The following is a 27,966-nucleotide window of genomic DNA, read 5'->3' as shown; positions in this document are numbered from 1 at the left end:
GGACTCTGATACCAGATGCCCATGACCGTGGATGGCACATGGGTCCTGACTCAAATGGCTGTCAAGGGTGACTTGATGCTCGTCTCAGACATTGAGCTGGTGGTGCTCCTTCCATCCTTTCTGTGCTCAGCCAAGATTCATCCTTGGAGCCGAGACATGGATATGCCTAGAAGTAGAGAACAACGAGGTAAGTAGGGAAATAAAAAAGGCTGTATCCAGTTGAGATATGGTCAAGATTTACTCTTCTAATACCTAGAACCCAAACTTTCCATTATGGATGTGGTGTGACCTGACCCACCAACTTGGGGTGAATGTGTCCCCATTCATCATCAGGTGGGGCTTATGTCTATATCACTGGTCCCCAGTGGGTGGCATAAATACATGGTTCAGAGTGAGACACCTGTGCACCCTGTGTTGCCTCTTTTTCCTTGTGGGGGTTTCCTCATGTCTCCTTGACTGGGGAAGAAAAGCCCTCATGTGTGCTTTAGGGGTGGTCTTGAACCACGTGGAGGAGCCAGCTGGAGGTAGTCTGCTGCAGTGTATCAACCCCATCAAGAAAGATCCAGAAAGACCATACTGGAGGAAGAGCTCCACAAAAGTCAGAGGGCCAAGGAGTTCATTAGCTCGTCCACTCTGTCCGGACTGAGAAGGACCAGGACAGATCTGCCCTCACGGACAGGTGGCAGCTACTGGTGTGTGCGGTTGCTCAGAGACTTAGAAGCGAAGGGTTGGGAGATTGGTAACAAGGACGTGGAGGGAGAGGTACATGCTCGGACTCTCAGCATTTTATGTGGCATCTTTGGATTTACAAATGTAACTGATTCGGAAGTTTCAAAAACACTGCACAGACCAAACCATGCGTGTCCTTGGGCTTACCTCCAACCTTGGGACACTTGTAAATTATAAAAACAAATGGAACAAAACAAGTGTTAAAGACCTGCCATGTTCCTGCATTTCCCAACAAATCGGGACAAATTAAAAATTAGAGATGAAAGGAGAAATGTTGAAGTCCCTTCGTTTTGGGCTCCAAAAATTGAGGTTGGGAATTCAGGTGAGCAGAGGATGCTGGGCAATGTCCCCCATTATCACCAGAGCAGGACCACCATGCCCAACTACATCCAGGACACGATACACGTCGGGTTTCTGTGACATCAGATACAGCTGGTTCTTGATACTCAGTTTACACTGGCAAAGCAGCAGCACACACCAAATTAGCGAAGCCTGGGCCACGGCTCCTAAAGATGATACGGGGTTAGTTTCCTCTGAGCCTCTCGTCATAACCTTTCCATCAGCCAATCACTACAGAATTCTGCTTCCTTGTTAATTAATGAATTATTGAAGACACCTTATTTTATATGTATATAGTCGATCTGTTAACATTGGATTCACTGTCAGTAGGTGTGTCCAAACCCGCACCTCTCTGCAGGGCCCATCACAGCCTTCTTGCCCTAGGATAGCTAGACAGCGTGTGGGCACTGTGTTGGGGCCCCTTGAGACAGAGAAATCCACAGAAGGTACCACAGCGAGGAAAACATGGGACTCTGTAGACTGCATAAAGGAGACTTGGTTGTTGTTGGGGGGGGGGGATTCGAAATGAGAAGGCAGAGCGCTGCTTTGTTCTCTCTCCGCTGGAAATGAAAGCACACACTGGGTGACTCCTTTTTCCCCGACTCCGCACGTGTCCGAGATTGTGGCCGTGTTGCCGGTGCTGACTTGGGGGTGGGGTGGAATACACATTTGAGCAAGCAGGTGAATCACCAATATGGAATCCTCGAGTAAGGAGGATCAACTTGTGTGTGTGTGTGAAAATTACCTGTGTGTGAGATGGGGAGGGGTCAGGAGGCCGGCACAGACAGGTGCCAAGACCAGGGTGACAGACGTTTACACCCCCCGACACGCCACCCCCAGCTCACCCATTACCGTGGCGGCATCCGCAGACAGGGCTGGAAAAACTGAAGTCAGGGGTCACAAGTCTCAGAAGCTTCCATCTTGTGTTAATCCCAGGGATGTCATGTGCTGCATAGAACCCACCCAGCGCCCCCAGGCCCCACGGGAACCGTGCTGGCTGACTGGAGATGGTGGCAGGCGCTGGAGAGCCAGGGAACCGATGCATGGCGTTGCCTGTCTCGGCCCAGCCCTGCGGCTACCTTCACCAACCCTCCCGGTGGGTTCTGCCCACCAACCCTCCCAATGGGTTCCTACCACCCAAAATATCTTCACAGGAAGATATTTTGTACAGATCATGAATGTTTCTCGCCAATTGACTTTTAAGCCAAAGAGAGAACCCTTGATAATGTGGGTGGGCCTCACCTAATCAGATGAAGGCCTAAAGAGCAAACGCTAAAGCTCAGAATCTGTGAGAGCAAGAATTTTATTTTGAAGGTCAGATGGTGTTTCGTTTGTCAACTGTCACTAAAGACAAACACTTCTAAGCATAAAAGTAAATAATGAAGTTTTTTGTTATTTTTTTCCACTTTTTGAGAAGAACAAATCAATGTCTTCAAAAGATAGAAAGCAGAGAAAAAAAAACCCCTCCCACCATCTTAGGAAGAGCAGTTCAGAAAAAGTACAAAGGTTCACGCAATCCATGTTTCTATTCATAGTGAAAAGTGGTTTAAGTCCCCCGGGAGTAAAATGCAGATTCCTGCAAATACATTGCCTGGTCAGTGAATGTAAGAATATCACTGACCAAACAGCCACTGCATCTTCACGACGGTGTTTCTTCTTTAAGCACAACCGAGAAGTCACCAGGAAGAAGCAGGGTTCCAGGTTTTTACCCTCCTCTTCGCCTGGTGTTTTTTGTTTTTTTGTTTTTTTAAGATTTTATTTGTTCATTTGACAGACAGAGATCACAACTAGGCAGAGAGGCAAGCAGAGAGAGAGGGGGAAGCAGGCTCCCCGCTGAGCAGAGAGCCTGATGTGGGACTCGATCCCAGGAGCCTGGGATCATGACCTGAGCCAAAGGCAGAGGCTTTAACCCACTGAGCCACACAGGCGCCCTCGCCTGGTGTTTTATACACTACCTGCTGTGCGCACGATGCTTGAAGTCTGTGTGCAGTTCATTCCCGAACAGTGTGCCTGTATATTTCAAACCTAGAAACCCACCAGAACTGAAGCCCGAAATCAACTTTTTTCTCTAGTCAAATCTCAGCAATATTTATATAGCTGAGAACACTGCATTTTAGAAGTGATAATTAAATATTAAAATATTATGCATAATACTAAGTCAATCTTGGGATGAGTAATGCATGATAATAGTGAGAGCATTCCCTGAAAATTAAATACAAAGAGATGTTTGGCATAATTATGAAAGAGGAAGATGAAATGGAGGGAAAACGGGAACACTCTGTCTGACCACCTACAGCAGGGTTTGGCAAGATTTTTCTAGCAAGATAGTAAATATTTTCAGCTTTGTGGGCCCTAGGGTCTCAGTCACGATGACTCAACTCTGGTGTGATCACTCAAAAGCAGCCAGAAACAGTATGGACCAAGTAGACATGGATGTGTCCCAATAAAACTTTATTTGTAAAGAGAGAGGGCCGGAACTGGCAAGGGCCAAAGCTTTTGACCCCCGATCTATGGTAGACAGACTATGAAATTAACGAAGAATGCAATGACTCACTGGCCATCACAGACCCTCCATAACCACGCAGAGAAAATTAAAAACCACGTTGGGATTTAATAATATGTCTGAAGCATCAATTCACTATGAATTATTTCATACCTGCACTTAAATGGAAAACTTCAATTTACTTTACGTTTCTAAATGGATTTTAAAAGACATGGAAGACGTATTTTATTATAAGGTGAATTAGAATGCAGGATACTCACAGTAAATTAAACAGCAATGGTTCTCAGGGAGTAAGTAATTCCATGCTTTCCCCAGGAAATTGCTTTAGAATTTCTTTTAAATATTTATATCCTTTGTTAAATTTACTGTGTTGGTTTTAGAAACTGGAATTTCCAATAAAAGTGATAAGTGGTGGGGAACATTTTTAACCTGATGAGATATTATAGCTCATTTGTTTTAAAACAGTAAAAGGAGAGGACCAGTCCGTGGAACTGGACGTGCTTTGGCCCCTGAGTTGTTGTGTGCACTTGGGGGCATGTTTGCGTATTTAGTCTTCCTCCCTCAGGCAGGGTAAAGCCTCCCTCCAAAGGGTCACAGGCCACCCCCTGTCCTGGAGCTGGCCTTGGGCACTGCTTCAGGCCACATGGTAGGCCACAGGCCCCTCTCTTGGGGAGGGGCTGCCACTAGCTAGAGCATCTGTACTCCAGGCAGGGTTAGAACCACCACCCCCACCACCCCACCCCCGGCGCCTGAGTGGCTCAGTGGGTTAAGCCTCTGCCTTCAGCTCAGGTCATGATTCCAGGGTCCTGGGATCGAGTCCCGCATCGGGCTCTCTGCTCAGTGGGGAGCCTGCTTCCTCCTCTCTCTCTGCCTGCCTCTCTGTCTACTTGTGATCTGAGTGTCAAATAAATAAATAAAATCTTAAAAAAAAAAAAAAAAAAAGAACCCCCCCAATTCCCTGCACTCCCCTGGGGGTGTGTCCTGCTGCGGGAAGAGCCGGAGCTTGAAGGCCTCCCGGCCACCTCTCACCGCTGTGTGATTCCTCCTGTCCCTGACTGCTCGAAGCCTTGGTTTCCTTACCTGCAAAGTGCAAACCATTGAAGTGTTCCCTTGAAGAGCTGTTGCTCTGATTAAATGAGACGGTGTTTAAGGCCCCGAGACAGGGCCTCCAGGCCAGGCTAGGCTGGCTCTTAGCCCAGCTCAGGTCTGCTTCCTGCATTCGTTCTGCCTTCTTCGGTGAACAGGAGCTTGGGTCAACTGGCCTTCTGTAGCAGAACAGCACCTGTCCTTACACAAGTACCCGTGTTTCGATGGCAGCATTACATTTTAAATATGTAATTGTAAGTCAGGGTTTTCCAGAGAAATAGGCCAATAGACAGATGGATGGATCAATAGATAGATATAAAAAGATACATTTTAAGTAATTGGCAAGTCTGAAACCTATAGGGCAGACCAGCAGGAAAGTGGGCCAGAGTTTCAGGCAGGAGTTGATGTTTCCACCTTGAGGCAGAATTCCTTATTCTCTGGGAAACCTTAATGTTTGCTAGTAAGGCCTTCATCTGATCAGATTAGGCCCACCCACATTATCAAGGTTCTCTCCTTGGCTTAAAGTCATTTGACGATAAACATTCATGATATGGATAAAACACCTTCACAGGAACACCTGCGTTAGTGTTTCCCCAGACCACTGGGTACCATGGCCCAGCCAGGGTAACCCATAAAGCCAACCACCCTTGTACTGTTTCCAGGCAAGTGATCGTTTTTCAGAAAATTCTGCCCTTGAAAATATCACCATGAATACAAAAAAAAAACCAAAAAATTGCTAAGTTTTACTCCAGAGGGATCCACTAGAGGGATTGATAATACTCTGGGGCAGGTCAAGGCCTCGGGCTGTTGGAGGCAAGCACAGGAGGAGAGGAGAGGGTAGGAGGTACAAGCCTGCTCTCCGGTGTTCCCCCCAGAGCCCCGGGGCTGCCGTCAAACACCCAGGCTTTCCTGGGCTCCCACCTGCTGCCATGTGCGTGGGGTCAGATCCCAGATGGGCCAACAGGATGGCAGGCCCCTGCCCTCAAAACCAGACCTGTGTTACCCTGCCTTTCACAGGGGATTTATTCCAACCTTCCTACTCATCAAGTGCCCACTGGCCCTACAGGACCAGGAAGCCACAACCCAGTCAGAAGGGGGAGGCTGCCGGAATGACTGTGGCGGGGATAGGTTAGCTGTAGGGCTTTCCTGGGAGCGTGAAGCAGGGGGAGGGAGGAGGGACATTTCTCTATCTTGAGAAGGTCAGGGAAGGCTTCTCGGAAGAGGTGACCCTGAGGGGTCTTAAATCCTGGAGCAATTTTGAGAAGATCGAAACACAAACAACCTGAGCCCATTTGTTAGGTCCAAAATGAAAGGGTGATTTGAAAGGGTCCAAACGAAAGAGTCCAAAATGAAAGGTCCAAAATGAAAGACTTAAGACTTTCTCTCTAACATGAACCATGTAAATGGTCCGAGTCAATTCAGAGTCACTAATTCCGTATGTATCCCCATTGCCCATTCTTCTCCCATTCCTGTGAGCCTGAATTAGGCTTATCAGAAGTTATCTCTAGGAATTTCATACAAATCTCTTCAAAACAACATAAGCTCATCTATATGCGGTGTATACAGCAGCTTAAACAAGCTGGGGGAAGTGAACGAAAACCAAACAAGCAGCAATGGCCTTGAACGTTTCCAAAAAGGCTGACGATACATTGCAAGCATCGAGAGGTTCAGAGGCCACCTAACTGAGCCGAGGCCTCTGAAAAATCAACCCGGACAAGTTCAGGAACCAGAGAACTGACAAACGCATGGGGACGTCTGAGCGTACCTCAGGTTCAGGCCTTTCTGCGGGAGGAGAATTAACGGCTCCTCACGGTCCTTCTTCACAGCAGTGGCCCCTGTTTGGCGGGGTTCTCGGAGGAAGTGAGCCCAGAACCAAATGTGTGCTTGGAAGTCTAATTTACACGTGAATGAAACGCAGGGGCTCAGTGGCTGGAGGAGTGGGGTGACGGGCTTCCTGTCCCCTTGGCCGCCAGGACAGCGCACATGGGGCTCACAGGCACTTAGGGATGTGGGGCTGGTGAGCGAGCCATTAAGAAAGAATGCTCGAGATGGTTTTGGTGGGAAAAAAAATAGTGCCTTTATTACAGCATAGGGGCAGGAGCTTGGGCAGGAGGAGCTGCCTAGGGCTGAGAGGAGTGGCCGATGCTCGCTTTGTAGTTAGTCAGCCTCAGGGATAGTGACGTCTCTAGGCATTTGTGTCTGTTCAAAGTGAGGCTTTGATCTCCTTGATATGAGGAAGTGGAGATGCAACATGGGGGGTTTGGGGGTAGGAAAAGTATAAATGAAACAAGATGGGATCGGGGAGACAAACCATAAGTAACTCTTAATCTCACAAAACAAACTGAGGGTTGCCAGGGGTCAGGGGATGGGGAGAGGGTGGCTGGGTTATGGACATTGGAGAGGGCATGTGCTATGGTGAGTGCTGTGAAGCGTGTAAACCTGGCAATTCACAGACCTGTACCCCGGGGCTAATAATACATTATATGTTTATTAAAATTTTTTAAAATTTAAAAAAAAAATTATGTTTTCTTTAAACAGAAAAAAAAAAAAGTGAGGCTTGTCAGACCTTAGAGAGCTAGCTATTGTCAAGATAGCTTACCCTTGGGGCGCCTGGGTGGCTCAGTGGGTTAAGCCTCTGCCTTCGGCTCAGGTCATGAACTCAGGGTCCTGGGTTCGAGCCCTGCATTGGGCTCTCTGCTCAGCAAGGAACCTGCTACCCCCTTTCTCTCTGCCTGCCTTTCTGCCTACTTGTGATCTCTCTCTCTCTCTCTCTCTCTGTCAAATAAATAAATAAAATCTTTTTAAAAATTAAAAAAAAAAATAGTTTACCCTTCATTATCCAGTAAAACTCTGGTCATGAGGCCCTTTGGCAATGCCACCTTCTGTATGTCTCAAATGTGTATCAGTGGGCCACATGTTAAGATGATTTTTGTTGTTGTTGTTATATTTCTTTTGCCTCTTTATTCTTCTCCTCATTTCCCCCCAAACATATTTTTTTTAATTTTTATTTATTTATTTATTTGACACAGAGAGAAAGAGAGAGAGAGAGACAGCAAGACAGATACTATAAGTAGTATCTTATACTACTTATAGTATAAGAGTAGGACAGGGAGAGTAGGACAGGGAGAAGCAGGCCTCCCAATGAGCCCAATATGGGGCTCGATCACAGGATTCTGGGATCATGACCTGAGCCAAAGGCAGTTGCTTATCAACTGAGCCACCCAGGCGCCCCCCCACCCCAGAACATTTTTGACCCTTAAACCTTTCAGGTTGCTCAGGGTGGAAGGTCTCGTCTTCTCCCACTTCATCTTGCTGAATAAGGAGGGGAGGGACATCTCTTCTGCAGGTCAGCACTGGTCAGTTAGGAATGTATATGTAGGAATTTTGAAAGGCAGAGGCAGCTGAATCCAAGGTAGACAACATGCACAAACCTCCTTGAGTAGAAAGGATCATCTGTCTGCGTGAAGGTGTGACAGTGAAGGAGTCTCCACCAGGTAGAGAGACGTCAGAAAAAACAGCAAAACGTGATTAAAATGAATGAAAAAGAAGCCCAAATAAGATCCTTTGATTACCAATATCTCCCTCCAGTCCAGGAGTTTAATTATTAAAGCAGTGAGAGGGATGGTTTGAAGCGCTGGTAGGAGTATTCATATCTTCTAGCAATCCTGTTACATTTTTGTGATAATCTGAGATATATTCACAACATCCCATTCTAATCCTGGGGCACCCACCTCCTTGGGATGCTGTCAGAACATTGAATCCACTCTATTTTGTAGGACTGCTTCAGGCATCTGTGTTATTTCAGTATCTAACCCACAGTGCTGCCTGGGAGTCATTTAGGACTTTGACCGTGTACTTCTCAAGGGTTTCCATGTACCAAGTGACATCCCCCAGTCATAAAGAGGGAACAAAGGTAGGTGTCCACACCAGTGAAACATGCAGTGTGTCCACAGTTCTTTTGAATTCGGAAGGTTAGCTGGGTTAGTAATGGTCTTCAAAGTGCATTGGTTCATCCAAACAAAACCCAGAGTGCAATGACCTAGCCAGCCTAGGGGAAGCCATGGCCTTAGGTAACAGCCATGTACCCATTGGGTCCCATTAGGAGCCCGCTGCCTAATTCTGGGCCTGCTTGTCTAATCAGTAGCAAACCAATCAGTGGCCTGAAGAACAATGATTGGTGAACGTATTTCGGATGGCGGCCATCTTAACTGCCCTGTGCCCTTCGCCCAGGTATCATCATTATGGTTTCTCTGTTCCCAGCAGAGAATCGTTTTCAGACTCAGCCATCCAGTTGTGGGGGTGAGCCATATATATTTATTCCAGATCTGATATATTCCATCCTGCATATACCAATAAGTTGGAGTTTGTCATTTAGACATTCTCTGGTACATATTTATTTGTGGATGATGGCCGGGGAGATTCCAGGTGGTCCTGATCACAGGCTAGAGGGTAACATTTTGTCTTGTGATAGATCTATCAGGAAATATTGTCATACTTGTGTCACAGGTCGTAACTGAGACACAGGTGTACAAGGAAAGCCCGTGATGGGGTGACCCACCAAGGCAGACCAGATGTGCCCAAAACAGGCAGAATCCTATGTATCTGGCAAGCTGTTCGATTTTGAAGTTCAGCAAAATGCTGTGCCCATGTTAAGAAGGAATTATCAGTATAAATTGGGGAAAAGAGAATGAGAAAGAGAGGTACAATGTTCGGTGTCATTTGAAGAGAAGTCTGAGGTCTTCCACAGGTTCACAGGAGTAAGAAAGCATGTAAGTTGGCACCCTGGGGTCCTGTGAGGAAGATACAGGTTGAATTATTGGTAAAAGAATCCACGAGGAATGGCTTTCTCATCGTATGGCGATGATACATGATCTGGCCAGTAGGGACCCTTCCGTTTTGAAGTCAAGTCCCCCTCTCCTAGAATTCCTATTCTCTAAGTAAATCCCATCTCCTGGGTCTGTCTGAGGTGCGTGTTAGTTGCTGTCAGATCAGGTTTAGGGAGGATATGGTCTGAGTATTGGTGTTGAGATTTATGGATTAACCCAGCCTCAAGTGAGTAATTCAACAGAGCGCTGTAGGCCCCATCTCTGGACAGATGTACGGTGAGAACAGGCATCCAGACAGTAATTCAAAGGAGCTTCCCCCTGCTGGTTGCTCTGGGGCAATTCTCATTCTGGGAAGTCCTACCAGTAAATGAGTAACCCAATTTTCTTGAGTGGAAATGCTTACTTTGGCAAGATGTCATTTTCAGGTGTGGGTGTCCTCTTTCGCCCTTCCAGAACATGTCGGATGCCGGGCCAAATGCAAACAGCAGTTAAAGTTTAAGTCCTGGGCTAATTTGCTCAGTTATTTGTGCAATAAAGGATGGTCCACTGTCCCTTTGTACAGACCAAGGCAGAACTAGGAGTGCTTTGCCTTAATAAACATTCTGTCACTTCAGTGTCCTTTTCTGTTTCACAAGGGATCACTTCTATCCATTCAGAAAAGGTGTCTGCATAGACCAGTGAGTATTTATATCCTTTCCAAGATGGCGTTTGTAAAATCTAGTTGCCAGTCCTCCCCAAGATATGTCCCCCGACTTTGGACTGGTTTTAAGGGGCAGGGTTGAGCCCTCTGGGATTTACTTATGTGCAAACTGCACAGGGTTCCTAGTGGTTACGTGAATCCCATCAGAGGTGTTCTTAATCATCTGCTGCATGGCCTTTTCACCCAAACGAGTAGCCTGATGTATACCATGCATTGGTTTCCATTGGTTGCCTTTGGGTATAAAGACTTTACCTCTATCGTTTTTAAACCAGTCTTGTGCATATTTTTGAAAATCCCCATTCTGGGGCCACCCAGATTTCTTGGTCTGAGTAGACTGGGGCTATATCTGTTACTGGTGTCTGGACTGGTGTAGGACTCGGGACTTGCACCGTCTGCCAGGTGATTGCCTCTAGAGTCCCTCGACAGGTCCTTCTGACATCCCTTGAGGTAAATTACAGCCTCTGTCTTGGGTTTGGGTACAGTCTGTAAAAGGGCTGTTAGTTCAGGCCCATATTTAATGGGAAGGTTATGGCTTGTTAATAAGCCTCTCTCTTTCCAAATTGCCCTGTGCATGTAAGACTAGGAAAGCATACTTAGAGTCAGTATAGATAGTAACCCTGAGGCCTTTTGCCAACTGTAAAGCACAAAGGAGTGTGATTAGCTGCACTTTCTGGGTGGACATATGTGCTGGGAGGGCTGTGACCTCAATAGTCTGGGTTAGACAGACCGTGGCACACCCTTCACCATGAAATTGCTGCCCTCCATAAACCCATCGTTGTGTGCATCACCCGTAGGAGAATCTTCCAAGCCTGATCTGCTAGAATACATGAGATCAACAACGTCTGAGCAGTTATGTTCTACAGAAGAACAAGGATCAGGGCTGGACCTCAGGGCAACTGGGTTTGAGGTCTGGCAGGTCTCGAGGAAGTCTTCCAGTGTGTCTAAAAGCCAGGCCTGGTATTTAGTAAGTTTCCCCTCATCATCTGTCAGTGGCCTTTAGTTTCTAAAGCACTTTGGACCTGATGTGTAGTCATCACAGGCTGGTACTGTCCCGTGGAAGTTCTGGGGCGTCCTCTCCCAGGCGGGCGGGGCCAGCCACCTCTCGAAGACAAGCCAGCCACACGTGAGCTACATTGTCAAGTGAAAAATAGCCTACCAGTCCCATTTCATGTCCTCATTTTTTGGGTCTGAACTCCCGAAAAGTGACCCTTTTTTTTCTGCTACACATAAAGCAAAAGCTTTTCCTAAGTTCAGTAGAGCCAAAGCTGGAGCTGATAAAAGCTTTGATGGGACGCTTTGAAGGCTGCCTGCTGGGCTTTAGTCCAGAGCAAAGTCTCTTCACTGGGACCTTTAACTGAATCACCTTATCGCTTGGCTAAGAGCCCAAATCCAGGAATCCACAGGTGGCAGAAGCCTGCCATGCTTGGGAAAGTATGGAGTTCTTTGTAGTTGGGGACCCAAGATCTGACACAATCTTTTTTCTAACAGTAGGTGGAGTTTTATGACCTGGCCTTAGTTCATATCCCAAATATTGTACATTCTGTGTAGATATTTATACCTTTTTAGGGGAGGCGTGATGCCCTCTGTCTGCCAAGAAATTAAGTGAGGTTATGGAATTGCTATCCGACATTTCCTTTGTGGGACTATGGATTAAAATGTCAACCACATGGGACACCTGGGGGGCTCAGTCCTTAAGCGTCTGCCTTCAGCTTGGGTCATGATCCCAGAGTCCTGGGATCGAGCCCCGCATCAGGCTCCCTGCTCGAAGGGAAGCTTGCTTCTCCCTCTCCCACTCCCCTGCTTGTGTTCCCTCTCTCCCTGTCTCTCTCTCTCTCTCTCTCTGTCAAATAAATAAAATAAATCTTTAAAAATAAATAAATAAAATATAAAACAAAATAAAATAAAATATCATCTACATTTTGAATTATAGTCCCATGAGGCAAGGATCCCTCTCGGAAGTCTTTACTGAGGGCAGCCCCAAGTGAGGACAGTCCAAACCCCTGGGCAAGACCGTTCAGGTTAATTGAGCAGCCTGTGGGCTTAAAGGTGAGGCCCATTCAAAAGCGAATAGTGGCTGTGTCTCCTCACTTGGCAGGATGCAGAGGAAGGCATCTTTTAAATCAAGCAGTGTTACATGCAACAGATGAATCACTGAACACTCCATCAAAACTAATGATGACTATATGTTGGCTAATTGATTTCAAATTAAACAAATAAGTCAAGTACTGTAAACCAGTGGGGATCCCCAGGGACCTGGGAGAGAAGAGTATACAGACTCGGTGCCATGGGATGAAAAGGGACCCGCGTCCCATGTAGAGCTCTTCGATCTTAGGCTGTTTGAGAGTCCCCGCTTGGCTTCTTTACTAGTAAAACTGAAGGGTTGCAAGGAGATTGACAAGGCCTTAAAATACCATGTTTGAGAAATGTGTCAAGAAGTGGTGTAACCCAGCTTTCATTTTGCCTCTGGCTTTAAGGGAAACTGTCTCCTATGAGGCATAGCAGCTGGGTCTTTTAGCTTTAAGAGTCCATCCTGGGACAGGGCAATCCCAGACCTGTGGGTTTACTACCTTCCGGATATTAGAAGGGACATCAGGGTAAGGGTCTGGTTCTCCAGGTGTTAAAGAGGACAAGCCATACTCTTCCTTATAGGAACAGAACAGCTCCCTGCTTTATGTATGAAATCTCGCCCAAGGAGTGGAGTGGAACAGGATGGAAGGACCAGAAAAACTGCATCTCAGCAGATGTCAGGAGCAGACCAACTCATAGTCTGTGTTTAAAGTAGCTATTCCCGCCGGTGTCTTTGGGTCCTGGTTTGTATATTTACAGAGAGCTTCTGTGAAGCCTGAAACAGCCGGATTGTCAACAGCAATTTGGGGGACTTTCTGGATTTTGTTCAAATTTACAGATTTGGAGAATCCATTTTTCATTCCTTCTATCAGGGAAGGGATCATAGGATCGCATCTCTCCCTCTCCCTCCATTTTCCTGACATTTCCAGTGTGGCTCAGTCACTGGGACGGCAGTGCCCCCTCAGATAACATTCTCCATCTCTCGTGGCCAGTTGGTCAGCAAACTCTGCAGCTCCTGTCCAGACATGGTTCTTTTCCTCAACAAAGATTCAATATGATACATAGACAGACACACGTCACATATGTGTGTTTATCATATATCATATATATAACATCATCCCTATATGCATATATATGTGTATATACACAAGATATATTTATGTATATCTTGTCAGGTCAAATCAAACACAATGACTACTTGTTCAAAACCCTTGAAAAACTGAAAAAGGTTCCCAGAACGTTGACCTAATAGTTATTTTATCTGAGTCAAGTGTGCCATGGAGGACAGGACATGGACTCCGATAATGCCCATTTCTCCATTAGCAGCCTCCCTAAGGGATGCAATGTTGATTTAGGGGGAACTGCCAGGAGATGGGGAATTCTGTTCCTGGTGTGTCCAGCTGGACCAGGAGCAGAGGGGTCTTGAGGCTTGTAAGGAAGAGGGCTAGTGACAGCATCAATGTCTCCTTTAGTGGAAGGCTTGTGACTCCTCCAGTAGCCGAGGTTTATTAGGAGGAAAGGGCATTCATCATCCAATACATCAGGAGGGGGCTTATTAGCCTGGCTAGTGGCCAAACACATTCTGCAAGAGCCCCTGAGGTTGGGATCCCAGTTTTAGGACCATGAAGGCTTAGACATAGTGTACCTCTGTCCACTTGCCCTGTTTCCTGCAGGAGAGATCTAACTGGTGTATCATATTCAAGTTTAATGTCCCATTAATGGGCCATTTTTCCTCAGGAAGAAGAAGAGGAGGAAGGGGAAGAGGAAGAAGAAGAGGAAAGAGAAGGAGGAGGAGTGGGAAGGGGAGGAGGAGGAGGAGGAGAAAAAGTGGTGCTGGTGAGGAGGAGAAGGAGGGGGAGGAAGGAGAAGGAGAAGGAGATGATGAACAGGCTTGTCTTTCTTAAATCTTGCTGTCTGAATTGACTCTAGAGGGTTAAAAGGCATACCAAGAGAAAATCCTTGGGGACTAAAGAACCCGTGTTCCTAGAAAAGTAGAGAAGGTCCATTACCAAGAAATGGTGGAGTCCCATGCAGGATGTGTTCGAGGTTTCTAGAGTCAAAGCAACTGGAGGTGTCCCTCCAACAAAATTGCTACGAATGCAGTTTTGCACTATAGGAGGGATGCTGGCATCCCTCCATTTCCCCCATTGTGTCCTGGGCTACAAATGGGTGCCAGTGAATGGACCTAACTAATGTGCCATGCCAAGAAGAACCTGCTGTTTTTAACCCATGGAAAACACTAGAAAAGTTTTACAAGGGGGAATTACACAATGCTGTAAGTAGTTAGTAGAGAACATTGATGGAAAGCAGTGAGGATAGAAGTCCATCATGGTCTAAGCAACATTCCAACACATGACGTCTTTCGCAGTCAACTTCCCTTGGAAACAGGTCCCCGGTTGGGTTTTAATTCAATTGCGTATTGGTTTTGGCCGGCTCCAAGCGGAGGTCCCATGGCCGGAAGCGACTAGACCAGGGATGTGAAGAGGATCACATTAGACCAATGAGGAGGAAACCTCACATGGAAGTCTTAAGATTGGCAGTCATCGTGATGACTTAAGTGGCTGTCCCGTCCCCGAGGTAGACAACTTTGTATAAGAACAGGAAGGAAGAGAGAGCATCAAGTTCCTGGGTCTCATTACCATTCTGGCCATGGTACTAGCTTCTAGCCAAAACGCAGACTTTCTCCTCCCCGTAGAATGGCTAGAGGACTACAGCCTAAGCAATCCACGTGAACGGGTTCCACTGAGACCGCACTCCTGGAAGAGCCCCCGGCGTGAGAGTGAAGAAGAGGGAGTCACTCTGGGAGTCACTCACCAAGTTGGCACCTGTACTATGACTCGGAGTCCAGACGAAAAGGTAGGCCCCACTCTGGGAGCCAAATTATGATGTGGGGGGGTCAGTGAGTGAATGGTCAAGAAAGAATTCTCAAGACATTTTCTGTGCAAAAAGGTGCCTTTGTTAGGTTAGTAAGCGTCAGGGATAGCAAAGTCTCTAAGGAATTTGTGTCTGTTGAAAGTGAGGTTTCTAGGACCTTAGAAGGACCTAGCTATTACCAAGATAAGGTTACCCTTCATTATCTAGTAAAACATTAGTCATGAGACCCTTTAGCAAAGCATGTTCCATACATCTCAGATGTGCATCTGTGGACTACACAGAAGATGGTTCAGTTTTGGTTACATTTTTCTTGCCTTTGTTCTCCTCATTCATGTCTCCCAGATCTGGAGACTGGAAGTCCAAGATCAAGGTGTGGGCAGGTTCAGTTCCTCCTGAGACCTCTGTCCGTGGTATGCACAAGGGCCCCTTGCACTGCGGCCCCACATGGTCTTTTCTCTATGGCGACATGCCATGTGTGTCTTTGTGTGTCCTAATCTCCTATAAGGACACCAGTGCTGTTGGACTAGGCCCCACTCCAATGGCCTTATTTTAACTGAATCCCCTCTTTCAAGGTCCTACTTCCAAATATAGTCACATTCCGAGGTTCCAAGATTAGGGTTCAATGTAGCATTTGGGGGGACACCATTCATCCCCCAGCACTTCTTTAGATGGTGGGGAAATGGGTGTGGGGGGGTGGATATCCACCACCGTCACTCCAAGAAGCTGATATTAAGGTGAAAGCAGGACAGGTGAAGGGTCAGCCATGGCGGGGGGTAGAGGGCCTTCCAGACAAAGGAATTGGCTGGGGCTCCAAGCCTGGCCCGGAGGCCAAAGTGGCTGCAGTTGGGTAGAGTGGGGTCAGAGGGGCTGGACAGGCTGGCGAGCGACCCAGGCCAGACCTGTAGGACCCAGGAAGGGGTTGGGCTTGATAGAAATACAAGGGCACTCCAGTATTGTTTTAACCTGGAAGTCGTCTTTACCTTCCTGGTAGCTACTTGGCAGAGCTAGGCTGGAGACCTGACTGTATTCTTGGTCAAGGAGTTTTGATAGGAATTCCTTTCTGTCCTCAGGGTCAGCCTCTTATGACCCTTCCCCCTTTACTCCCAAGGCCAGATCAGCCTGTCAAGTACATTCAACTACTTGGCCCACCTATTTCCACCAAATTAAATTTCCGATTTGTAAGGGCCTCACTGTCTTTCTGGTAGTTTTCTCTCAAGCGGTCAGCCCAGAGGTGCATCACTCTTGATGATCTGTCTTGACGGAGGGAAGAAAGCTGGTATGAAGGCTCGGGTGCCCCACAGCAGTCTTGTGTTAGAATCCTGAAGGGACACTAAGATGTTTGAATAAAGGGCCAGGACCACACGCAAACCTCCTTCCTGGGCTCTCCTGTCCCCAGCTGCCCTGTTCAAGCCCTGGAGTGTATTAAGAGAAGGGGCAAGGTCAACCAACATCGTACACCAACAGACGGCCAGACTTCTAGGACAGTAGACAGTTTCTCCCCCCCGCCCTGAGTCTCGGATTATAAGCTGGACGTTATTCCGTGCTGTTCGCTTACAGCCGTTCTGAAAGGCAGAGCTGTCTCCACTGTCCGCCGAGGCGCTCTGACACATGGGCCTCAGGCTGGTCTGTGACCGGGAAGGGCCACCCGAGAAAGCTGCCCGGCAGACCCCACAAGGCACAGCCAGACGGGATCAGAAATCCAAGTTCAAGAGAATCGCTGTTACACGTGACTGTACCGGAGAACGACTGAAGAGGAGGTAAGGGATGAAAGCCTGACATTCACTTTTAAGCGGCGTCCCCTGGGGCGTGCGTCCCCCCACTCACACAGCTGAGCCGCACACGGCGAGCAAGGGCCACGCCTGGGGCAGGGTGGCGGGGCCCGCGGGTGCAGGGACGCACACAGCCCACGCGGGGGCCACACTGCACGGGGCAAGGAGTAGGCTTTGGGCTCAGACTGCCCAAGATCGGGATCTTGGGAAGGTTATTTAAACCCTGAACTTCACTTTTCTTACCTGTGAAACTGGGACGTTCATCGTGGAGCTAGAGGTGACCAAGGAAGCTGCATGCGTAGGCCGGGCCGATCACCACCCGCCCGGCCTGGGCCCCGCAGCGTCTGGTTTTCCCCTCGCTGCTTCTGTTCCCGCTTCCTAGAGCACCACCTTCTCAAATGGCCCCGCTTCCTCCCCGGCAGACACCCGCATCCCCAACACATACACGCGCACCACGTTCACTCACGCTCCCTCACAAACACATTCATTCACACGTGCACACACACAACATTCACTCTCACACTCACTGACACACACCACATTCTCACACAAATTCACCCTCACGCGACATATTCACTGACACATTCACTTACACTCACACCACACACACACACACAACTCATTCACTCACACACATTCAGTCACACTCACCACCACATTCACTCACACACACACATTTACTCTCACACATTCACTCACACTCACAGACACACACACCACATTCACTCTCACACAAATTCACCCTCACACTACACATAATCACTCACATTCACTCATATACACCACACATTCGCTCACACACATTCACACACACACACCCCCACACGTTCACTCACACACACTAACACTACACATATTCACTCAGTCACCGACACACCACATTCACACACACATACCACAGTCACTCACACACCACACACTCACATTCACTCATACACACTCATTCCACACACACACTATACATTCCCTCACACACACATTCACACCGCCACAGACACACACGCGGTCTTGCACACGCACCTACACTACAACAGGTGCGACTGAGTGTCAGCTGTGACTCTAACGCACCCACCTCTCAGGGACCAAACACAGAGCTGCCTGCCTCGATGTTTATGAAATCTGGGAACCCTCTGCTTCAAAGTCACATTATCTTTTCTTTTCCCCTAGGAAAAGCCAGTACATCGTCTTTTCCTCAGGCGTTTGAAATACCACATCTTTTCATTCACTGGACTCTACATCTGCCTGGGTCTCTTTTGCTGTTCACTACTTTGCTTATTAATTTACTAGACAGGAGATTCGCGGGATACTGCATTGTTGGGATGTGTTATGCCATTCGACCTGCTATGTCTGTTGGAGTACTGGACGCTCACGTGGTTGTGTGATACCTGGAAGGACAAGTTTCCTCCAATTATTTTTCTTCCAAAATGTTTCTCTTTTTAAAAAAATGTAATGCTTTCAGACATTTTCTTCCCATTATTTCATGTCATCTTTACTTTATCCCACTTGAACTTTTAACCAAGGGAAGTGGCCAAAACAACCCCCACTACACCTTGTCCGAGCGTAATAAAAACTCACGTTTTGGTGGCTCAGAACACTGGAGCGCGTTGCGTGAAGATGTGCTCCTTCCGGCGAAGACGTAAGGCAAAATTGGGGGCCTGAAAAGAGAAAGGTAGCCCACGTGGCTGGTAGGAGCGCAGGACTCTTAGAACGTAAATAATGCATTTATTCATAAAAGGGAGGAGTTAGAACGTAAAAAACAGTGAAATTAAGTAAGTGGATATAAGATGCCAGATTATACTTAAAAGGTGGAAAAGTGGTTAGAAGATAGTACGGCAAGCACGACGGGGGTGGTGCGTGCTCATGTGTGTCCTCGGACGCTTGAGGAGATGCGGCAATAGATGACAAATCAAAACGTAACATGTAGGGACGCCTGTGTGGCTCAGTGGGTTAAGCATCCGACTTTGGTTTAGGTCATGGTCTTGGGGTCCTGGGATAGAGCCGAGCTGTTGGGGGCTCCACGCTCAGTAGCGGGTTGGGAGTTCTATTTCTCCCCTTCCTTGGCTCCTCCCCTGCTTGTGCTCTCTCTTTCTCAAATAATAAATAAAATCTTTTACAAAAAATAGTGACATGCAAACCTTTACCCTGAGAATCAGAAAAGGTTAGCTCGTGAACCTGTGTTAAGAATGATCAATACAATCATTGTTAGAATTAAAAACCAGGATATGTAACTTTAAAGACCAGAAAATATTGTAAAGCACCTCTCCACACTAGTGAAAAAATGAAATTAATTTTAATTTAAAAAATGAAAATGAAGAAACAACAAAGAAGTGGAACAAAGAACAACATAAAAAGAAGTAAGGAAAAGTATAGCAACCAGAATAAAAAAATATAAATGATGTAATACCCCAGAGTAAGAAAGAAAACTTTCAGAAAGTTCCTTAAAACAAAGTACAAGCATGTACTCTTTATAAGTTGTGCCTACAAAAAGCTGATGTGCTTAGGTTAGAAGTTGAAGGAAGTGTCTGAGCAGAAGGAAGCCAACTTTGTTCTAATTCAAGATCCTCTTGGCTATTTTAGCATTTTGCATTTCCATTTTTGGAATCAGCTTGCCAAGCTTCACGAAGCTGGAATTTTGCTTAGGATTGGGTTCAACCCACAGATCAATCTGAGAAAATTGGCGCCCTTACAATGCTGGTTTTGCAGTCCCTGGAGATGACGCGCCCTCCAAGCACGGAGCACTAAGTTCTCCCAAGGATGCTTTGAAACTTTCGTCTAAAGGTCTTGCACATATTTCAATGTATCTATTTCTAGGTATTTGATTTTCATACTATTGTAAATGAGGCATTTTTGAAATTTAATGTTCTCCTTGTTAATTACTGCACTGAGAAATACAATTGATTTTTGGGGTGTTTTGGTTTTATATTCAGTAACCTCTCTAAATTTACTAACGTAAATACTTTATGTAAATCTCTTCGGCTTGTCTAGGTACACAATCATGTCTTCAACAAATAATGAGTTTTATTTCTTTCTTTATAATTCTTCTGCCTTTTTTCCCCCCTGGGCTTATCACACACACCTAGGACCTACAATGTAATGGCGAATTGTGTGGCATCATTGACTCATTCCTGATCTATGAGGGCAGCTTCAATAGTCCATCATTAGAAAAAATTAAAAATAAAAAAAAATAGTCCATCATTAGGAAGTTTACTTAAAGTTTTTGTTTACATTTTGTATTAGATTGAAGATGAACCGTTTTACCCCGGGTTTTCAAGAGTTTCAGTTGTTGTTTCTTTTTTTTTAAATGCATTAAATTTCATAAAATGTTTTATTTTTCTGGATCTATCTAGATCATATGGTTCTTATATTCTTGATGTTAATGTGGCAAATTACATAGACTTTTAAGTGTTAAATCAGTCTTACATTGTAATAAACCCAAATTTGACCTAATGTATTATTATTTTTATATGTTGTTGAATTTCACTTATGTTTTATCTAGGATTTTTGCATCTGCCTTCAAAAGAAAGACTAGCCTACCATTTTCCTTTCTGTGATGTCCTTGATGGGTTTTGGTATAATGTTTCGTTGGCCTCAAATCTGACTGGGGAGTCATCCCTTCTTTTTCAATCTTTGCAAGAGTGTGTGAAATGGGTGGCTACACAATGTATAGTTATTTCCCTTTTTCCATTTCTAATATTGGTTATACATATTTCTTTTTCCTTCTTTTAATTAAATTTCTTGATTTGATTTAAATTCAAGTTAGCTAACATATACTGTATTATTGATTTTGGGATAGTCTTTTTCCTTTTTCTTTTTTTTTTTTTTAAAGATTTTATTTATTTATTTGACAGAGAGAAATCACAAGTAGATGGAGAGGCAGGCAGAGAGAGAGAAGGAAGTAGGCTCCCTGCTGAGCAGAGAGCCCGACGCGGGACTCGATCCCAGGACCCTGAGATCATGACCTGAGCCGAAGGCAGCGGCTTAACCCACTGAGCCACCCAGGCGCCCCTTTTTCCTTTTTCTTGATCAGTTTTATTGAGGTCTTCAAAGAAGGAGCTTTTTGACTTTTCTCTATTGTAAATTTGTTTCCTATTTCGTGGACCTCTGCCCTTGTTTTTATCCATTCTTTCTTCCACATTTTAGATTTGCTATTCTTTTTCTAGTTTCTTGAGAGACTGACTTTCAGCCCATCTTCTTTGTAATAATTTCAAGCTGTGAGTTTTTCTCTTACACTCAGTTTTAGCTTTCCAGCACAGGGTTTTTTTTTTTTTTGGTTTGTTTGTTTTTTTTAAGGATTTTATTTATTTATTTATTTGACAGAGAGAGAGAGAGAGAGATTACAAGTAGGCAGAGAGGCGAGCAGAGAGCCCGATGCACGATTTGATCTCAGGACCTTGAGATCAAGACCTGAGCTGAAGGCAGAGGCTTAACCCTCTAAGCCACCTAGGCACCCCTCCGGCACAGGTTTTAATTGGTCATAGTTTCTTTTTTTTTTTTTTTTAAGATTTTATTTATTTATTGGACAGAGAGAGAGAGATCACAAGCAGGCAGAGAGACAGCCAGAGAGAGAGGAGGAAGCGGGCTCCCCGCTGAGCAGAGAGCCCGATGTGGGGCTCGATCCCAGGACCCTGGGACCACGACCAGAGCCGAAGGCAGAGGCCTAACCCACTGAGCCACCCAGGCACCCCTAATTGGTCATAGTTTCATTATTGCCTACTTCCAGATATTCTCCAATGTCTTTTCTGATTTCTTCTTTCACCCATGGGTTATTTAGAATTGTGTAGTTTAGTTTTTAAACAGTTGGGGGATTTTCTAGTCTCCTCCCCCGACTTTTCTTCCACTGTGGGAAGAATATTCTTTATTATTTTAACTGTGAAGAGTTTTCGGAGGCTGGCTTTATTGCCCAGCCATGATCAGTTTTGGTAAATGCTTCTTGTGTGATTCCAAACAATGTACATATTGTGAGTTTAGAGGGCAGTGCTCTATATATGTCAATTAAGTCTTCTGTTAATTGCATTATTCAACTTTCTTGCTTTTTAATAATTCTGTAACACATTTGAAATATGTTAAAATCTGCCATTATGGGGGCACCTGGGTGGCTCAGTCAGTTAAGCATCTGCTTTCGGCTCAGGTCATGATCCCGGGGTCCTGGGATTGAGCCCCACATCAGGCTCCCTGGTCAGAAGAGAGCCTGCTTCTCCCTCTCCCTCTGCTGCTCCCCCTGCTTGTGTTCTCTCTCTCTGTCAAAAAAAAAAAAAACAAAAAAACCTACCATTATGATTGTGAGTTCATCTATCCTCTATGTCTTGTCAATTTTGCTTCACATGTATTTTAAAGCTCTGTTATTAGATGCACAGATTAAGATTTGTGATATCTTCTTAGTGGATTGGCCCCTTTCTCATGCTCAGATGTTTATCTCTGGTAACACGCTGGCCTTAAAGTTGACTTGGTTTGGCATCAATTAGCTATATCATCTTCTTTTGGTCTGGTTACCAAGCATATCACTTTCCTTCCTTTTACCTTCAACCTACCTGTGTCTTGGTGCTTAAAGTCTGTTTTCTGTAAATGGTGTATAGTTGGATTTTAAAAGCTATGAGTCACAGTCTTCATCTTTTTTCATGGAATATCTAGGCTATTTATGTTTAATGTAACTACTGATAGAGTTGTGTTTATATCTACCATCTCACTGTTTGCCTTTTATTCCATCCCTCTGCTTTATGTCCCTTTTTTCTCTTTTTATGACTTATGAATTAATCAAATATTTGCATCATTTTATTTTCCCCATGTTAATATTGGTTATACATTCTCGCAATATTCTTATAGTGATTATCTAGATAACTTTTTATTTTAAAATCAGGAAAAAATCTATTTAAACAAGTATCAAAGTATGCTACAGAGCATACTGAGAAAATATATCAAAATGAAAATAGCAATTATAAGCTATAAATGACAAACAATAATTCAATGTATATTGGTTTGTAGTATATAAACCAGGTGAAGACTAATGAAACTACATTTTCCAGAACCCCCTTTTCTGTATGGTTCTGTTTAGAGTTGAAAAGAGAAATGCACAAAACTTGGAAGTCCGGAATGCTCAACCTTAGCAGCAGAAGTCACTAATCATAGAAGGATGTCATGACCACCTATAGTGACAGACAAATGCACAGACAACTGGTAGACCCTAGCTATCTTTACTTTCCCCCACTCTGGGTCCAACTCATCCTCCTGATTGCTGGCCCTTCTAATCAACCATGTGCCCAGGCCACCACCAGGCACCTGTGGGTCCTACACAGGTGACAGTTACTCTGAGGCAGTATCTCCCTTGAGGCAGAAGTTTCCCTAGATTTCACCATGGGTGCTGCCCTGTGTGGTCCCCGCTGTGGAGGCTAGACCTGCAAGGTCCCTTATGTCCACTAGCTCTGGGTCTTCAGTGAGCTGGTGAATGGCTTCTCTGATCCTCCCTTTCCCTTTCTAGACCTTCATTCACTGAGCTCCTCCCACACCTGGAAGCTCTAATTCCTAGGATAAGTCCCTTATTCTCTTATTCTCATAATACTAACAGTGGCTCTGTTCTTCTGACAGAATGCTGACTTACGTACAGCACAAAGAGAATGAATAGAGCACAGGAGGTCATTTTATATTGTTAGATTGTACAGTTCAGAATGTCATATAACTTTAATGAATCAATTACCAAAAAACAGTACTTAAAAACAAAAGGCAAAACTATTCAGAAATACCAAAAAGAACTTGATAGAAACATGGTTTCATGCTATCAACTTGAAAACATTGATGTTTTGCTAGAAAGATGCAAATAATTGAAGAGGATTTGATAAACAGGAAACCAGGAAAGGGATCTTGAAATTTCAGAAGTTATCAAAAATCTGTCTTCAAGAATTTTGTTGTGGTCAGATAATTTTACAAGTCATTATCATGAAATTTTTAGGGAACAAATGCCACTATGTCAACTATATAAGACTCACAAAAACTTTAATAAAATATTAATGTATATTGTCTAGTAGTCTATTCTAGTAATAATCCCCCTCGTCTAAAGTATATCTTATTGCTGGAATGTAAAAATAATTTAACATAAATGAAACCATTTTATTTTTTTTAAAGATTTTATTTATTTATTTGACAGAGAGAACTCACAAGTAGATGGAGAGGCAGGCAGAGAGAGAGAGGGGAAGCAGGCTCCCTGCTGAGCAGAGAGCCCAATGCGGGACTCGATCCCAGGACCCTGAGATCATGACCTGAGCCGAAGGCAGCGGCCCAACCCACTGAGCCACCCAGGCGCCCCAAATGAAACCATTTTATAATTCTTGAATGTATAGCTAGGTGAAGAGGAAAAGACTAGGCCTTCTTGATAAATATAAAAAAGGTATTTGAAAAAAAAAAAAAAAAAGGTATTTGATAATATTCACTTCCGAATTTTTAAAAAGCTTCTAGAACTAGGAATATAATGCAATTTTCTGGAGCACCGGGGTGGCTCAGTGGGTTAAGCCTCTGCCTTCGGCTTGGGTCATGATCCCAGGGTCCTGGGATGGAGCCCCACATAGGGCTCTCTGCTTAGCAGGGAGCCTGCTTCCTCCTTCCCTCTGTGGGCTTCTCTGCCTACTTGTGATCTCTGTCTGTCAAATAAATAAATAAAATCTTAAAATAAAAATTTTAAAAAATGCAATTTTCTTGTAATCTATTACAAGAACCTATTATAGAATCTATTGTAAACCACCAATTAAAGTATATTTAGTGGGGTGCCTGAGTGGCTCAGTGGGTTAAGCCGCTGCCTTCGGCTCAGGTCATGATCCCAGGGTCCTGGGATTGAGCCCCGCATCGGGCTCTCTGCTCAGCCGGGAGCCTGCTTCCTTCTCTCTCTCTCTGCCTGCTTGTGATCTCTCTCTGCCAAATAAATAAATAAAATCTTAAAAAAAAGAAAGTATATTTAGCAATTTAAAAATATGGGCACTCCCCTTAAAATCAAGAATACAAAAAAACCCTGCAATCACTAGTACCGTTCATCATTGATTTGAAATTTTGGACAATGAAATAAGATGAGAAAAACATGAAGCTGCATACTGAAAACCAGGAAGCAGTATCATCTGTCTTTACAGTTTGATCGTCTATCTGAGGAGCCCAAGGAAATCAACTTCTTAAAACTGCTTTAGTTAATAACAAACTCAAATGGAGTGGCTGGTTAGCGATCCAACATACAGAAATCAGTATCTTTCTGACACAGCAGCAGTAACAAGGAAAGTTTAAAACATCATCTCTATATTTTTAGTAAAAAAATAAAGATACCAGCAATAAACTTAAAGAGAATGCGCAGAGTCTCTGTGAAGTCACGAATAACTAATAACAGTCACTAACAAAACTTAGAGACACAAATTTCTGAGTAAGTAAAGTGATAAAATATCCTTCAGGGTGGGAAGACATATTAATTTTTATATATATTTAATACAATTTAATAGAACTAATTCATAAAGTCTAAAAATGTAATAGTTAATGCATTTGAAACTATAGAATTCTGGTTTTTTTAACCTTGAAAAAATTATTCTATGATTTACCTAGGACAACACATTTATTGGAATACACATGGTAACTTGTTTCTTGTACAAAAACATTCAATTTTGGAGGTGGGAAACCCACCCCCCCTTACCAGACACTAAACAGATCAATTTACAATTTAATAATTTAAATTGTATTTTTCTGGTCAAGGAATGAATAGACCATTAATGATCAGAGCAAAAAAAAAAACAAAAAACTTTAGAAACACGCAAGTGTTTGTAAGAATTTAGTATATCATAATCTCAATAATCAGGGATATAGTGATTGGACTGAATGACTGATAATTTGAAAAAAATAATTAGATTTCCTATGTCACATTTTATAGGAAAATCAATTCAAAATGCATTAAAGTTTTAAATGTAGGATATAAAGGCAGATGGTGGAAATAAGGGTATTTGACTGGGGGAGGAAATGCTAAGAATGACTCACAAAAAAAGTATTCTATAAATAGCTCTTCTCTTTGCTTTAGCTGTTCATTGTTCTTAAAGTTTGCACTATATTTTATTCCATATTTATTTATTTTTAAGGAATTTGTACACCCAACCTGGGGCTCGAATTCACGACCCTGACGTCACGTTGCACGCTCCGCGGCCGAGCCAGTGATGACAGCGCCCTCTGTCATCATTCTTAAAATATTATACTGACCCATCAAACTGTCGTTTTATGTTTCACGACTCAGTAGTTGAAAATAGTATACCTGGTTTTCTCTCAAATTATCCTGGGGGGGAGGACCTCACAGAAGTAGAAAATATTTCCAGCCTAATTTACCATATATTTTTCCTCCCATAAAATCACGTGTCACGTCTTGGACCTCAGGAGACTGGGTTTCCAGGTGTCCCAGTTAGAACGTGAACCTTCCTGCCTCTCCCGCGCTCGCCGGCACAGCGGCCGGCGCGCACCCGAGACCCTCCAGCGCGCACCCGAGACCGTCCGGCGCGCACCCGAGACCGTCCGCCGCGCACCCGAGACCCTCCAGCGCGCACCCGAGACCGGCCGGCGCGCACCCGAGACCCTCCAGCGCGCACCCGAGACCGTCCGCCGCGCACCCGAGACCGGCCGGCGCGCACCCGAGACCGGCCGGCGCGCACCCGAGACCGGCCGGCGCGCACCCGAGACCGGCCGTCGCGCACGGTGCGGGCCGCGACCGCTCGCGGCTGGTCTCCGAGCTCGGACTCGGAAACGCCCGCGCCGGGCCGGCCCGTTCCGTCGGCTCCGGGCGTTCCGCAGAGAAGGTGCTGGGGAGCGGCACTTTCTGTGTCTCCCGCGAGCGGCGGGAAGGCAGCGCCCCCGACTGGGTCAGGGCGCGGGACACCCGCGCCGCCGCGAAACGACGGCAGCGAGTCCTAGAAGCGCCGCTGGACCGAGCCGGAGAGGAAGAGAGTCCGAGCCGCGCGTCTCCCGGGGGGTCCGCGGCGGCGCCCCCCGCGTCGCGGTGGCGCTGAGGTCGCGGTGTCCCTGCCTGACGCAGCGCCCGCTCGGGAAGGGCCGCCGCTGCCCCCACCCCCGGGGTGGAAACCCGCGTCTCGCGCCTTCCTGGGGGCTCCGAGGCGGCGGAGCGGAGCCTCCCGACGTGTGCGGGTCCCCCGCCGCCTCCGCCCCGGCCCCGGCCCCGGTCCGGGCGCTGGGCCGTGACACAGCCGGCCTTGTCTGGGTCTTCCGAGGGGCTACGCGGGCGGAGGTCCCGGGACGCCCCCGTCCGGGTGAGTCCGCAGGCCCGGCGCGGAGGGTGCGGGGGGCTCCCCGGGAGTCACGCCCGGGCCCCCAGCGCCTCCCGCCGGCCGGCCTGGGGCTGCGCGGGCCGAGGGTTCCGACCCCGGGGAGATGAGGCCGCAACGCAAGTCTCCGATTCGAGGAAACCAGCGAAGGGACGAGGGCGGAGGAGCGTCTCCGGGGCTGTGTTCTGCGACCTCAGGACGTCCGACTGCGCCGCCGGGAGCCGCACCTTTCCACCGCCCGCGCGCGGTCTGGGGAGGCGCATTGCAGCGGCCCGCGCCGATCCGGGCGCAGCCTCGTGCCGCACCCGGAGCCTGCAGGGGGCGCGTCCGCCGGGGTGCGCCCGGGTGGTTACGGACTGCGGCCTGCGGAAGACCGCGCTTCCGCCCCCTCCCCTTCCCTCCTCCTCCCCCTCCCCTCACAGTCCCCTCCCTCCCCCCACACTCCTTCCCTCCCCCTCCCACTCCCCTTCCTCCTCCCCTCCCCCTGCCCCTCACAGTCCACCTCCCCCTCCCCCTCTCCCTTAGAATTACCTTCAGTCTGCGGGGCCCAGCCCCACTTTGCAGTGGTGGGGGCGAGCCTCTGGTCCTGGTCCCCTGGTGCTCACATTCAGAAGGAAGGAGGCAGTAGGATGAGCCCTTGTTCTCAGCACACAGCCGATTGCCTATTGCCGATTGCTGGAGAGAGCCCAGGCATCGCCTCCATCTGTTTTTCTGGCCTCAGAGAATTCGATGGAAAGCTCTCTGCCATGTCCAGCCTCCAACTGGGCCTGTAAGGGGGGCCGCACCTCCCCCTGTGCCT

General features: G+C 46.3%; 1 long non-coding RNA gene across 3 annotated transcripts; it reads right to left on the bottom strand.

Moving 5' to 3' along the window:
- Window positions 1-100: 100 nt before the first annotated feature.
- LOC122896116 lies at window positions 101-27,953 on the bottom strand. Of its 3 annotated transcripts, none has more exons than XR_006382359.1 (3): window positions 27,699-27,953; window positions 18,469-18,548; window positions 101-166 (listed from the first exon to the last, which is right to left on the bottom strand). It is a non-coding gene; the product is annotated as an uncharacterized LOC122896116 (long non-coding RNA). The 3 variants fall into 3 exon arrangements; XR_006382358.1 differs by lacking the exon at window positions 101-166 and adding an exon at window positions 9,229-9,447; XR_006382360.1 differs by lacking the exon at window positions 101-166 and adding an exon at window positions 18,142-18,278.
- Between the last annotated feature and the right edge of the window lie 13 nt (window positions 27,954-27,966).

This window comes from Neovison vison, chromosome 1 (assembly GCF_020171115.1).
Source record: "Neovison vison isolate M4711 chromosome 1, ASM_NN_V1, whole genome shotgun sequence".
NCBI lineage: Eukaryota > Metazoa > Chordata > Mammalia > Carnivora > Mustelidae > Neogale > Neogale vison.
This window is presented reverse-complemented; position numbering and strand designations above follow the sequence as displayed.